At 40.1% G+C, this 14,369-nt stretch overlaps 1 long non-coding RNA gene across 1 annotated transcript; it reads right to left on the minus strand.

The window, feature by feature from the left end:
• Positions 1 to 1,186: 1,186 nt before the first annotated feature.
• LOC138924360 (uncharacterized) lies at positions 1,187 to 12,120 on the minus strand. The gene is made up of 3 exons (XR_011439406.1): positions 11,951 to 12,120; positions 5,448 to 6,157; positions 1,187 to 1,933 (listed from the first exon to the last, which is right to left on the minus strand). It is a non-coding gene; the product is annotated as an uncharacterized lncRNA (long non-coding RNA).
• Positions 12,121 to 14,369: the final 2,249 nt, after the last annotated feature.

Below are 14,369 nucleotides of genomic sequence, written 5' to 3' on the forward strand. Positions count from 1 at the left end.
CATTTTGAATGAGAAATAAAATGCTCCTTCCTGTCAGGGAGGAAGCGAGGTGTATGGTGCTTGAGAAATGGAAAAAGAATGCAATTAAAAACCAGATATGAATAAAGATCAGGTGAGACAGGATGTCACCCCCTGGCCTTTGGAACTGTGTTTCTGCTGCTTCCAAAAATTATTTTTTTCCTGGAACAAAGGGACAATGTTGTGGAAAAGTGGGTGCCAGATACTTTAGGAAAATGAGACACAGTGAAGCGGATAAAGGAGACAAAGACAATTGCAGTCATAGGCAGTAAACTGAAGGCAGCTGAGACCTGACACAAAAGGTGACAATTCAGAGCCAGCAAGATGACTGAACCATGGGAAGGAAGGAGGGAAAGATGATTCACAATAACATTTGAAAGACATTGGCTTGAATATTTATTAGCGTGTTGCACACTGCTTGGCCTTGGGGAACTGCCTTTGTTCAGTGAGCCATTTCCCAGTTTTAAGGCAATAAACAGGAAAAGAGCTTGAAAGATGGCCACGGATGCTTGGGACATACTGTTTGAGAGCAAACCTGAGATAAGACTTTGGCTCTGAGAGAGTGATGGCATGGAGACATTGTCACCAAGGAGGATCATCTTTCTCCACAGTCGGACTCTAAGAGGAAATGCATGATTAAAATGCTATAAAAAGGATTCCTTGTCATGAGACTAAAGTTCCCACCACATCCTAGTCTGGGGTAATTTTATTTATATTTAATTCATCCTGGATACAGACAAGAATAAAGGGGTGAGCAAGGTCACTGTAGGATAGCTGAACCTTATAAACCCATAAGTAATTCACCTTTGGGAGGCTCAAGTCTATATTTGTATCTATGTTCTTTCGTAAAAACAAGCACATCAGATTCAATTTTAAGTGAGACTTATGGTCCATCCATCTCAGGACTTTCCCCAGAAAATAGGACAAAGGATAATTTGTAGAAGAGGATGATCATCATCCTTCAGGATGCTGTTCTCAAAAGGTTAGTGGTATACCCATAATATTTCTGATTTTCCCTTATTGAGCATTGTGTCTCCATCAGCATGGAATTTTCCTACTATCGTTTGTTCTTAACAATAAAAGGACTTTTCCCAAAGCCAGTCAAGGATCTACTTATATAATTAGTTGATCAGTGTTTATTCCGGCAATGAAAAATCACTCATAACTGTGGAGTTGGTATTTAAGCATTTATTAGTAAAATTCTGTCCCAAATGGGAAACAAGAGAATCTAAATATAAATGAAAGAATCCAAAAGTTAGTTTCCTATGGAGTTGAGTCACTGTGCCAAATGGCACAAGAAAAGACGTGGAAGAGCTAGAAGTAACTCGGAAAGCAGAATTATATGAGGCATCAATGAGCACCTGATTCAGCTCACAGTGTTTGTGTGCAGTTAGTGGAAAATGAATGCCTTTCCTAATCTTCCAGAGCACTATTTCAGGGAGTAAATGCACCCGCACTGGCCATGGGAATGGAAAAGGAACTCAAGTGCTGTCCAGCTTGATTCCCAAAGCTGCATAGTTTCCACATGGAGCTTGGGTCACCGGCAGATGTAAGGGTTCGTACAAATGGGGCAGTTGAGACGACAGCGCCGGGACAGCACTCAGCAAAAGCGTTGACTTGTTGGGAAGGAAATGCATGTTCAGAATCTCAATACACACGAAGGTGGTTGTTACCTTATATCTTCTGTAGAGGGGGCGACAGAATAGTTCTGGAAAAGGTGAAGTCTGCTGTCTCCCTATATGCCCTCCTCTCACATTCTGAGCAAGTATATTTATGAAAGTCAACTGAGGTCAAACCACGATGGTTTCTGGCTGGTCAGTCCAGCTGATATATGAAGGTTATTTATAATCTTCCCAAATCGGTGATATGGAATCCTTAGGTTGCTCCATCACACGTTAAAAGTCACCACGATTTGCTGAAAAGAAAAACCAGTGTAAGGGTATTTGCTTTACAAAGAACTCCAGGGTCCAAATATAGAGAAGCCAGAATTACGCATTGTGTCTCCACAACATTCATAGTTTGCAAATGCTTTGACTATTTGCTTAATGACACATTTAATAATTAGGGGATGATTATTTGCTTTGACTAAGTAAGATGATTGAGCACAAGATTCCCATGATTTTTGTCTTCACACGATCGTTGCCTAATATAGATCAGGACACATGGAAGGCACGCGATAAATGTTTGTTAAATAACGAAAAATATTTATTTTGTTTCAAAGGGGAGTTAAATGCCTCATTAACAATTCATTTAGTCTCTCTGTTTCTTGTGTAAGAAATCAGATGTTTGGACTAGATTTGTCCACATTGGCTGGATGTCAGAACAACTCTGGGGCTTTTTAAATGAACACATTCCAGGCTTCTATTCAGTGTCCATAATCAGAATCTTTAGTTGTAGGTCCAGCAAAAGCAAGTTTGAGAACCAATGAACTAGACGAGATCTGAAGACCCTTCTGTCTTTAAGATTCTCTGAAGTAAAAAAGCTCCTTGAGTACTTCTAAGTGTTTATTCATCATTAGCTCTCTGACAAATAGCTAAGCAGGGACAGAGGGTTTTTCAAGTCTTGGTCTATTAGAAGTGAAGATAAGGCATCTTTGAAATGATCATGTAAGGCAAAAAAATGAAAAGAATGCTTGATTTACAATACTGTTTTATACACTTTCCAGATGAAGCTATGACTATTGCTGTAGTGCCATGTATTTGTGTAGTGGGTTGTCAATGACTTCATCTCATTATCTTGTGTGTTTCTTCATGATAATTCCCCCCACCCCCGTTATATCTGTCTTCTGAGACCTACACTGACAGGTTAGAGAGGAGAGAAGCAAGGGAGAAAAGCACAGAGAGCAAAGAACAATAGGAGGTAGCACATTGGACCTTTTGGGTCTTTCTGGGGATTTTGCATTGTTAGTCAGCTAGCTAATCGCAGTTTAGAGAGCTAAAGGTGTCTGTCTCACCTGGACGAACTACGCTCACTCGGCAGCTTCCTTGCCACGATGATAATTAGATGGTGACTTTTGTCCTTCTTAAATAGGCAAGTTTGGAGTCACATTAGGTTGTTTTCACTACAGGGACATTGCTGGGCCTTCTGGGCAATTGTACCAGCTATAGAGCAAAATTTAAGATAGGACGTGGTGAAGCCACATGGGATGGAAACAACTATTATTGAAGATTAAAAAAAATATAATCTAAAATGGAAATGTTTCTCTGCCAGTTTTTCTTTTCTTTCATAATCAATATAGTGTAGACCGTTTTGAATTTAAGACCATATTAAATAAAAAATCTAGAAGAGAAAGAAACCACAGCCAAGAATACAGGAAACTTAGTTTTTATGTCACTGATGGCAAAACCAGGTGAGAATGTTTCTGAGGAAAAGATGAAGATTTGTAGGGATACTCCCAGAGGCAGTTAGTTGGACCTCGGCTTAGACAATGATGGTGTGCGTGTGTGTGTTTGGGGGGCAGGAGATGACTTGAGGAGAAGGGGTGATCAACCGTTCTGAAAACCCCTATATCTTCAAAGGAGGAGGAAAGGGCTACAAATCATTTTGCCTAAATTTACCCAAGGAAATTCTCAATCAGGCAGCCGTAGGCAACTGAAATCAGCTCTTTTTTCTTCATTTTCTGTAGACCTGGTTTTAACTGAGAAGACTTCTGGAAGCCACAGGTTGTGGACAGGTAGACATGAGCCTCTTGGAGGTCTGAAGGAGAGCACTATTGGGTCCTGGAGGTCAGAGAGGCAGCCATGGGTGGGTGAGAAAAGTGAAAGGCCTCCTGGAGCCCATTTGGAACGTTTTTGGAGAAGAAATTCAGATTCATGAAACAACTTTTGACTTGTAATTTGCACACACTCAATTACAACCCTATGAAAATATCTATGCCTATGCTAACAAAAAAGGGGGAAATCCAGAACAATATAAAATATTTTAAATTTCCTTTTTTTTTTTGGTGTGCATAGATTTAAAAAATTTAAATTCTTTCAAAAGGAACATTAACAACCAATGTATCAGGGAGTTCATTCATTCAACAAATATTTATTGGGAGCCTGTTATGCAGTAGGTGTTTTCTAGCCTCTGGTCAGACAGCAGTGGAAAAGCTTGCCTGTTCTCCTTCATCTCGGCAGTAACACCAGCTGCTTCTCCCGGGTAGATCGTCAGCCTTGACCGCAGAGAGCCTTGAGGCACGTGTTGCCGCAGAACGGAGGCCCCAAGAACCACCCACAGCCTCCATCTTGCTCTCTTCCTCCCGGGGTATAGCAGTTGGGTCTGAATGAATTTAAGGAATACTAACAAGTTGTCCTCATAGATACATCTTTTTTTCAGGCTGTCCTCAGAAGACTCATCCTTTTGAATGCAAATTTTCTTGTTTACCTTCAGGAAATAGAAAAAGTCCTAATCTCCCACCTTTGACATCACGTGGAATTACTAACATGTTTCTGAGCCTGGGCATTAATGCTTTCATTTCCCTCCTATGGAGCGATCACTTTGGGAAGTGTATTTCTCCTCCCACAACACCAGGGGCAGACAGAGCTCCGTCCAAATACAGAGTCACAGGGGACCCAAAGTGAAGGGACTTTGGATAGTTTATCTTCTGCATCAATCTGCACACACACTTTCCTTGAAATTGACATGAGGTTTTAGTGCCTATAGTAAAGATTTTGATTTCCTAGGGTTAAATTTTATAGATTTAGAAGGCTTACAATGTGACAAACATCAAGAAGTAGCATGACATTAAAAAAATATACTGAGACTATGTCTGCAATATGTCTCCAAGTGTTTAGACCATCTGCGTCAAAATCACCTGGAAGGGCTGACTGAAGCGCAGATTCCTAACTCTACCCCAGACCTGAGGAATCAGTAGCTGGGTGGCAGGATAGGTGAGGGCAGGGAGTTCCAAACAATCCTCAGTTTCAACAAACGGCCTGGGAAATTCTGATGCACACTATATTTTGCAATCTAGCACCTTAGGGCATGGAACAAGAATGCTCTGATACTTCTGTTTCGAATTGAAAGACAGGACCAAGCATAGTATCATTAACCATCTTCCGATGCTGCCTTTGAGCCTGGCCATTGACATCAAAGCAGTGTTCATTGGAGAACCACAGTTGACTCGGTTTGCCGGGTGGTGGTGTGGGGAGGCTTAGCACTTTCTCAAGGTCAAAGGGGTCCTACACATTTAGGGTGAATGAGAACTTAGACCAATGTTCCCCTGGAGAAAGTCTGTGTTGGCGGTTTGTCCTGTTCTGTGGAGCCATCTGCCTTAGGCTGGGAGGGCCATTGTGTGATTGGCTCTGTCGGCCACGTAGACAAATCCTAACTAAATGGGCTTCCCTCTTTTTTGAATAGCAAGTCAAAATCTCCACACATTTTCTTGTATAATTTTAGACTCAGTTTCAATTTTAAATTATTTAAAAGTCCATATAAGAGAGTGTTACCTGTCTAAAATAAGATTTCGGAAGGTGTGACTTTATAATTCCTCCACAGAATTCTCATTTTGAATTAGCCAGTCACACTGGCATTCAGACACTGGAAGAAGGCCTGAAAGCTTGCCTTTCGTGACTGATGCCATCCATCATGCATTCCCAGGAGCCGCTGAGCGGCATCCAGCACAGCAGCCTTCCCAGGGTCCCTTTCATGCCTTTTCTCTTCTCTTTGCCCCCTCTCGTTGTCCTCTTTTAGGATCCTCTTGTTCAGATGATTTGCAAATCTTTTCTTTCCTGTGTCTTTATACGTTTCCTCACTTTCCCCTCATCTTCCAGGCTGTTACTAATTCTCAAAGCAGGAGCTTTAGAGAGTATTTCCAAAAACCGTGGAGAACAGCCCTGTCTTCTTTTCCATGATCTTCTCTCTCTACCTCCTCCCTCAATAGAGTAACACAAATGAGAGAAACAGACTCAAATGTCACCTTAGACTAGTCCATTCAGGGAGTTCCCAGATGATCAGACTTGACAGATGATAACGAAGATGATGATGGTGATGATAGTAAATGTTTATTACCCCTTCACACCTGACTAACGTCACGAGAGCTTCTCTTGAAATGTCATAGAGTGGGTTCAGTTCTCCAGCACTGGTACTCCACTGTCCAAAATGGCAGCAAGGAGTCGGTGTTGATTATTTCTCTCCCAATGTGCAGAACATTATTTTACTGGATATGGGAGGGAGGAAGTGATACAATAAATGTAAGAAATATAGTTGCTGCTTATTTTATAATAAATTAATAATAATAATATAATAATTTTATACTAAAACTCATAGGCTCATGTATACATATGAATATATACTATATATGTATGTATGCTAATACATAAAATACATTTACTATATTTTTATATATACTATATATGGATACTGTATATATTAATATCTTATTCATCTTGCATTTTTAGATGGCTTGATAGAAAATAAGAATAGAAATGCACTGAAGAACATCTATGAATAGATGAGCATACATACAATCTCTGTAAATAACAGTGGTGTGGAGAAAAAAATAAAGGAATGATATATGCCATTTAGATTCAAGGCATTAGCTTAATTGAATAAATTAGCCTATTAATATTATAGCATCATAAACAAAATTGTCAATAACTATTTGATGACCAACTAACTGAAAAGTTTGTTTTTGTTTTCCTCATTAAAATGTGTGAACAAACAAAATTAAAGGTATCTTGCTTTCCATGTCGGAAAGCTGTGATCACTAAAAATTAATCTGCTTCAAATATTTCCACACGTTATCAGCTACTCTTTGAGGATTCAAGGGATTGTTGACATTAACCAGGATTTCCAGGAAATCAAGATTGGATTCAAATTGAGAAATGTAAGATTTTATGAACCCAAGGATTTAAAAGGCATTAAAATAAATGTTGACTAATCCCTTAGGGAAATCAGTCTAGGATTAGATTATGTTCCTATGATAAATCAGAAATTCTCAAGAAAATGGATAAAACACCATGCACATATTAAAATCTGTGTTTTATCTGGAAAATATAGAGAACAATACATTTACGTGGACATTTTGTAATACTTGTAATTATTGTTTGCAAAATTTACTCAATTTTACTTAAATATAATATTATAGAACAAAGCCATGAGCACATTGGATATTCTGTTGCTTTTTCAGGGGGGAAATAATGCTTACATCTGAAAATATATAACCAGAGAATGATGCAATTGCGAGGATCTTTGTAAACTTTGTAGTGAAACCCCTTCCCTTCTCATTAGGGTCAAATGAGGCTCAAAAGGGATGAGATCTACCCCAAGTCACACCCATGGTCTCAGCAGAGATGGTCTAAGAGAAAGACCCATAATTTATACCTTCTTCAGAATCACCATCTTAGACAGATGCTTCTTCCAAAGGGAGAAGCAACAAGCTGACATGCCTCTTGAGAATTTTCCTGATTATTTTGTCACTTTGTTGCTAAAAATGTGATAGAAGAGGAAGAATTAATTTTTTGCTGCAGAAAGAACCAACTGTTCATTGAAGCCAGAGTGGAGTTTAGGGGGAAAAAAGACCACACTGAGTGGTCTGTTCAGCTAACAACAGACCCAAAAGTAAAGTAATGATAACTGAGATGTATTGACTGTTTACGATGCGCTAAGGCTAAGCATTTTAAATAGTTTTTATTTCATTCACTGTTGAGAAGCATGATCTCATTTAATCCTCCCAATAACCTTATGAAATAATTATTATTGTTATAATAGTATATATTATTATATGTTGTCGATGAGGAAATGAGTTCAGACAGGGTAAGTATAACTTGCCTGTGATTTCATATCTGGTAAGCCAGGGTTTAAAACCAGGCAATCTGACCCTAGATCCTTAACCAGGGTTTTAAGTTTTATACTATGTCCTATAAAGGAGGGAAATTTGCTATTTGACATCAAGAGGAAGTCCTAGGTAGAAGCGATGATGAAAACAGTTCATAAAGACATCTCTAGGATTCAGTGAAAATCTACATTAAAACTATGCCTGGGAACCAACTCACCACTTCTCTTCAGCCTTGACAGGAAGAAGTCTCACTCCATAAAATACAACAAAAATCTTTGGGGTTTTTTGTTTGTTTAGGGAAACTTTATTGACAATGTTTTCTTTGTTTGGAAACTGCTTTTTACTGGGCTACTTCAAATCAGAGGTTGGGGTATCTTTGATCCGTGGAAGGTGGTATAATGGAATGCTGTGGTTCTCAAACTCTCTTGTCTCAGAACTGCTTTGCAGGCTCTTAAAAATTATTGAGGACTCCGAAGAGCTTCTGTTTATGTAGGCTACTTCTATAAACATTTGCTATGTTAGAAATTGAAACATAAATTTTTAACGTACAGGCATACACAAGGGCACATTTTATTAGCTGTCTGAGTGCCGCTGACAACACACATCATGTAGCTTCTGGAAAACTAGACGGTATACTCATGAGAGAATGAAAGGAAAAAATTGATAAAGTTTTAGTGTTATGAAAATAGTTTGGCCTCAGAGATGCCCACTGCCACAATGAGAACCACTGCCGTGATGGTTCAAATTCCGGCTCTGTCACTTACCAACGGCCATGTTGCTTAGTCTCATTAGTATTCAGTTTCCTCATCTCAAAATGTGTATAATAGCATCTATTTTGTAGGTTTGCTGTTAGTGTTCAATGAAATAATTTATATAAATACCACCCATAGTTCCACGTAAGCGCTCAATAGCTGGTAGCCATTGTTGCCATGGGTTGTATATCTGACTGAGAAGTCCTACCCAGCAGCGTAACTAGATAGAGGAGCAGGGGTTCTCTGTACCCAGAGGGGGTCACATCAGCAATCCTCCTGGTCCTAACCAGCCTGTTCTTCCATCCTCACCATTTCCCCCCATTTCTGAGTAAAGTAATATTGTTTCAATTAAAACGCCAGTGTTTGAAAATGAATGTGACTGACAGAAAAAGAAGATAAAATAATAGTTACTTAATACATTTATAATTTCTAAGCATTTTGATTAAAGAGGAAGATTGACATATTTTATCCACATCATTAAATTTTCAGTTAAAAAACAAAATCTATTTTTACAGAACAATGTACTCTGTAAAAAAGGTACTTGTCTAAAGGAAACGTTGAGCTTAAGAGCTATTACAACAAACACGACTAAAGTTAGTATCTCTGATATCCAAAACAGATTTTTAAGTCAGAGCTAATGTGCCACTTATTTCAGAACCTCTTTATACACTAACTTTCTGGTGAGATAGAGAGTTGGGAATTGGCTGAGACTCAACCTGATTTGATAATGTGTGAAGAACAATTGTTTGTGGGGTAAGGTATATTTTGTAAGGAAATGTTTTGAAAATATAATGGACAAAGATGTATAGGTATACATTTCATCTTGACTCTATGTGTGATTAAGCGTAATGTGATATTGTTTGAAATCCAAATCTCCATGAATTCCTTTTTCTTATTCTTGCTGTTAATAAGATGTCCACTTAATTAATTTAGTCACCAAAGAGCTATGTCTTGGACATACTATGAATGACATGTCCAAAGAAATCTGTAACTGAATTGGAGGGAAGAGATAAGGGTGACAAAAGTATTTAGACTTTTCTTTTTTTTTTCAAGATTTTTTTTTGTTTTTGAGGAAGATTAGCCCTGAGCTAACATCTGCTGCTAATCCTCCTCTTTTTGCTGAGGAAGACTGGCCTTAAGCTAATATCCATGCCCATTTTCCTCTACTTTATATATGTGGGACACCTGCCACAGCATGGCTTGACAAGCAGTGCAAGGTTCCACACCTGGGATCCACACCAGCAAACCCCGGGCCGCCGCAGCACAACGTGCAAACTTAACTGCTGTGCCACCAGGCCGGCCCCTAGACTTTTCATTTTTGAGAAAATAAAAAAAAAATGACAAGTCAAAAGACATCTGACCCTTGTTCTCCAAAGCAATGTCTGTGATGCATCAACTAAACGTCCTGCTTCTATAGAATTGCTCCCAGTGACTGAGGGCTGGCATCAGAGCCTGAGGCTCTGCCAGACTCAGGAACATGTGCTAGATGCACACGGAGAGGTCTACCCGTGCTCAGAGGGCTTCAGGATCAGATGGATCTCACTTGAGTCTACTGATTTAAACATCCATGTTCCAAGTCACGTGGACGAACCTTAAGGACATTATGCTAAGTGAAATAAGCCAGTCGCAGATGGATAAATACTACATGATTCCACTTATATGAGGTATCTAAAAATAGTTCAATTCATAGAATCAAAGAGAGGAGTGATGGTTGCCAGGGGCTAGAGGGGGAATTGGGAGTTGCTAAGCAATGGGCATACAGTTTCAGTTAAGCAGGATGAATAGGTTCTAGAGACCTGCTCTTCAACGTTGTACCTATAGTCAACAATAGTGTATGGTACACTTACAAATTTGTTGAGAGGGTAAACTCTTCTTGTCACAATAAAATAAAATTGAAAAAAAATTTAAGTACTCTTTTCTCTGAACATTCTAGATAAATGTACTGTCACCTGAAAATAAAAGGTACTCAACCTCGTCAGACCTGAAGAACACGGTAGCAAGGCTTTCTCTTAGATTTGTGATCAGGTCTGAGTGACTCAGAAAGATCCTAACTAGTTTCCTTGCTATATGTTCTTCAAGTTCAGTGGTGTTTTAAGGAGTAGCTCAAGTAAAGAGTCCAACTAGTTGTAAATTATTGAAGCAGGATCTGCGTGTGCCATTGGAGAGGATCTCGTGAACCTTAAAAGCAAACGGCAGTGTTTGTTCTTGTCCTACTTGTTTTTTGAGAAATCTGCAATAGCAGGAAAGACCAGATCATAGGCCAACAATGAAGAAGAGTCAATAATGAGCTACTTCAGGCGAGAAGCCTAAAATGTCCCCCGCCAGGTGCTCCAGATGTTTCCTCTCGCCTTGCCTCATCTCTTCAATTTTATCTCTATTGCACTCTTGCCAATTTCTTCTACCTATTTGCACTCGTCCCCCACCCCCAACCAGTACCCTCTGTAAGGGCTTTAAATCAGCCAGAGGCTAAGAACTGGGAAAGGACGTGTTGACAAAAGCGTTCACTAGACTCCAAGCAGTATCTACTTATCCACAAGTGTAAAAACACATCCTTATCTATTCTCGACTCACTGAATGATATTTCCACACCATCTTCAGAAGGTGTTTGTGTGCCCATGCCAATGGTCTTTCTGAAGCTGCGGAGTGAAAAAAGAATTTTTCCAGAGAACAGAAGATTATTTATATTGGAGCCAACGAGATAGTTCACAGGCTCTGGTATTGTTGCTTTAGCCAGTGATGAGCGGATGTTAGCTTCTTCTGATACGCAAGGAAGGAGAGTGCGATGTTTTCACCATCCTGATGTCATCTCCTATTGTTATTTTTGTTGTACTTCTAAATAATAGGATTTCTGGCATAAAGATTTATCTCAGGATTCAGCACAGTAGTGTTCTGAGATCAAGGGCCCCCATGATGATGGATTTACACAGGTTGTGGTTCTCTGACTAATTTGCTTTGAATGAAATGAACACTTGGGAAAACCGAAATGTTATTCCCAAGATTTTACATCCTAACTGGAAATAAAACAGGAAATACAGTGCCAAAAAACCCATTTGTTTCTCACCTCTGAATGTCAAAATGGACTTTTCATTTGTCGTTTAAACTAATTTAAAAAAATGGATGATAATAACTCAGTTGTACTTTTTTCTTCTTTACACAAAAATGGTGAGACTTTGCAGTACGATTCCCCCCGCCCCTTTTTGCTAATATAAATGATTTTAAACACTCTCTATGTCACTGGAGACAGTATTTCCATGGCTTCCCCTTCTGTGCTGCATGAATATGTATGTTAGTATTTTTACTCTCAACATCAGGGAAGGGAGGGAGCTCAGGGTGCTGTTGGCATCTGTATCGGTCAACTCAAACTGCTGTAACAAAATTCCACAGTCTGAGGGGCTAAAAGAATAGAAATGTATTTCCTCACTGTTCTGCAGGTTGCAAGTCCAAGATCAAGCTGCCCTCAGACTTAGTCTCTCCTGAGGCCTCTCTCCTTGGCTTGTAGACATCCACCTTCTTTCTGTGTCCTCATGGCCTTTCCGCTGTGCCAGCATCCCTGCTGTCTCTTCCTTTTCTTATAAGGACACCAGTTCCATTGGAGTAGGCCCCCACCTTTATGACCTCATTTCACCTTTTTCACCTCCTTAAAGGCCCTCTCTCCAAATACAGTCACACTGAGGGGTAAGGCTTCAACATATGGATTTTGGGGGGTACGATTCAGTCCATAACTGGGTCTTTTCTTCCCAGCTTTATTGACATATAATTGACATCATATAACATTGTATAAGTTTAACAGGTACAATATAATGATTTGATATATGTATATATGGTGAAGTAATTACAATAAGTTTAGTTGACATCCATCACCTCACATAGTTACAAATTTTTTTCTTGTGATGAGAGCTTTTAAGATTTACTCTCTTAGCAACTTTCAAATATACAACACAGTATTGTTAACTGTAGTCACCATGCTGTGCAGAACATCCCCAGGACTAATTCATCTTATAACTGGAAGTTTGTATCTTTTGACCACCTTTACCCATTTCCCTCACCTCCCAACACCCCGCCCCCGCTCCCACTCACCCCAGGCGACTACCAATCTGTTCTCTGTTTTTATGAGTTTTGTTTTTTTAGATTCCACGTATAGTGTGATTGTACGGTTTTTGTCTTTCTCTATCTGACTTATGTCACTTGGCATAATGCACAACAGGGTCTTTGATGGCAATTTATTAATATGCAAAAAGAAAGATGTGTTTGTAGAGTTCTGACATTGGTGGAGGGAGAGGGGAGGAAAACTGCTAGTTACGTGTGGCTGAGAGCAGGCGGTCAGTTGGAATTTTCATGTATGGAAAACAGAGGAATTATGGAACTGCTGTTACCCTCCTGCCAAGACAAGTGGCACAGAGCACCAGTACCCTCACGTGGTGAAATGGGGGCCCCTGGGACCAGGCAGCAAGTCAAAGTGAGGCAAAGACAGTTATGCCCATCACTTGAGGTGTGAGAACCTGGGCTGAACCCGATGATCTCTTCTGTGATACTTGGGGAGTTTGGTGCACATGGTGATTAACACTCTCTTAAGGCTTCAGGGCACTGACTTGATCATATATATATATATTTTTATGTGGTGAGGAAGATTGGCCCTAAGCTAACACCTGTTGCCAATCTTCCTCTTTTCGCTTGAGAAAGATTGTCACTGAGCTAACATCTGTGCCAACCTTACTCTATTTTGTATGTGGGATGTTGCCACAGCATGGCTTGATGAGTGGTGCATAGGTCTGTGCCCAGGATCTGAACCTGCGAACCCTGGGCTGCTGAAGTGAAGCACATGGATTTAACCACTATGCCACCAGGCCAGCAGCATAGTAGTATTTTTTAGATGTTATGATTCCTTTCTGGCTACTTGCATAAAATCTGAGTTATGTCAAAGATTTCTTTTAAATAAAAATACATTGCTTCTGGGGCCGGCCCCATGGCCGAGTGGTTAAGTTCACGGGCTCTGCTCCAGGCAGCCCAGTGTTTCGTCGGTTTGAATCCTGGGCGCGGACATGGCACCGCTCATCGAGCCACGCTGAGGCGGTGTCCAACATGCCACAGCTAGAAGCACCCACAACTAAGAATATACAACTATGTACCTGGGGGCTTTGGGGAGAAAAAGGAAAAAATAAAATCTTTAAAAAAAAATACATTATTTCATTATTTGTGATCAGTTTGATGGGGTAGAATAAAGGAAGTTTATATTCATGAGTAGGGAAAGACTCAGTCTTCCTGTGTGTTTTTTCTTTACTCTCACACCACTACCACACTCTCTATACTTCTGATGCCAGATAGTGGGGATTTTTTCCGCATGCAAACCAATTCTGTGACACCAGCTGGGTGTCCTAAAATTTAACTCAATTCTGACACTATCTACCTGGAGATAGTGTCAGATCCCACAAGTAAGGGCTCAGTCCTACAAGATTGTCCCCCCCTCAAACCCCACTTCAGATGCCAATCACCATTCCAGGTTGTCATCTGTACTTCTGACCCACTGGCTGTAAATCAGAGGTTCTCATTACCCCTCCTTGGGTTTGATAATTTGCTAGAATGGCTCACAGAACTCAGGGAAGTACTTACCTACTGTTTACCAGTTTATTACAAAAGGATCTGATAAAGGATGGAGATGAACATCCAGATGGAAGAGATGGGTAGGACTAGGTGTGTGGAAGGGGGGGGGGTGGAGCCTCCATCCTCATTCTGGGAGCGCCACTCTCCAAGCACCTCCACCCATTCTCCAACCTGGAAGCTCTCTGAACCCCATGCTTTTGGGACTTTTATGGAGGCTTCATCACGTAGGCATGATTGATCAT

This window comes from Equus caballus, chromosome 5, assembly GCF_041296265.1.
Source record: "Equus caballus isolate H_3958 breed thoroughbred chromosome 5, TB-T2T, whole genome shotgun sequence".
NCBI classification, from domain to species: Eukaryota; Metazoa; Chordata; class Mammalia; order Perissodactyla; family Equidae; genus Equus; species Equus caballus.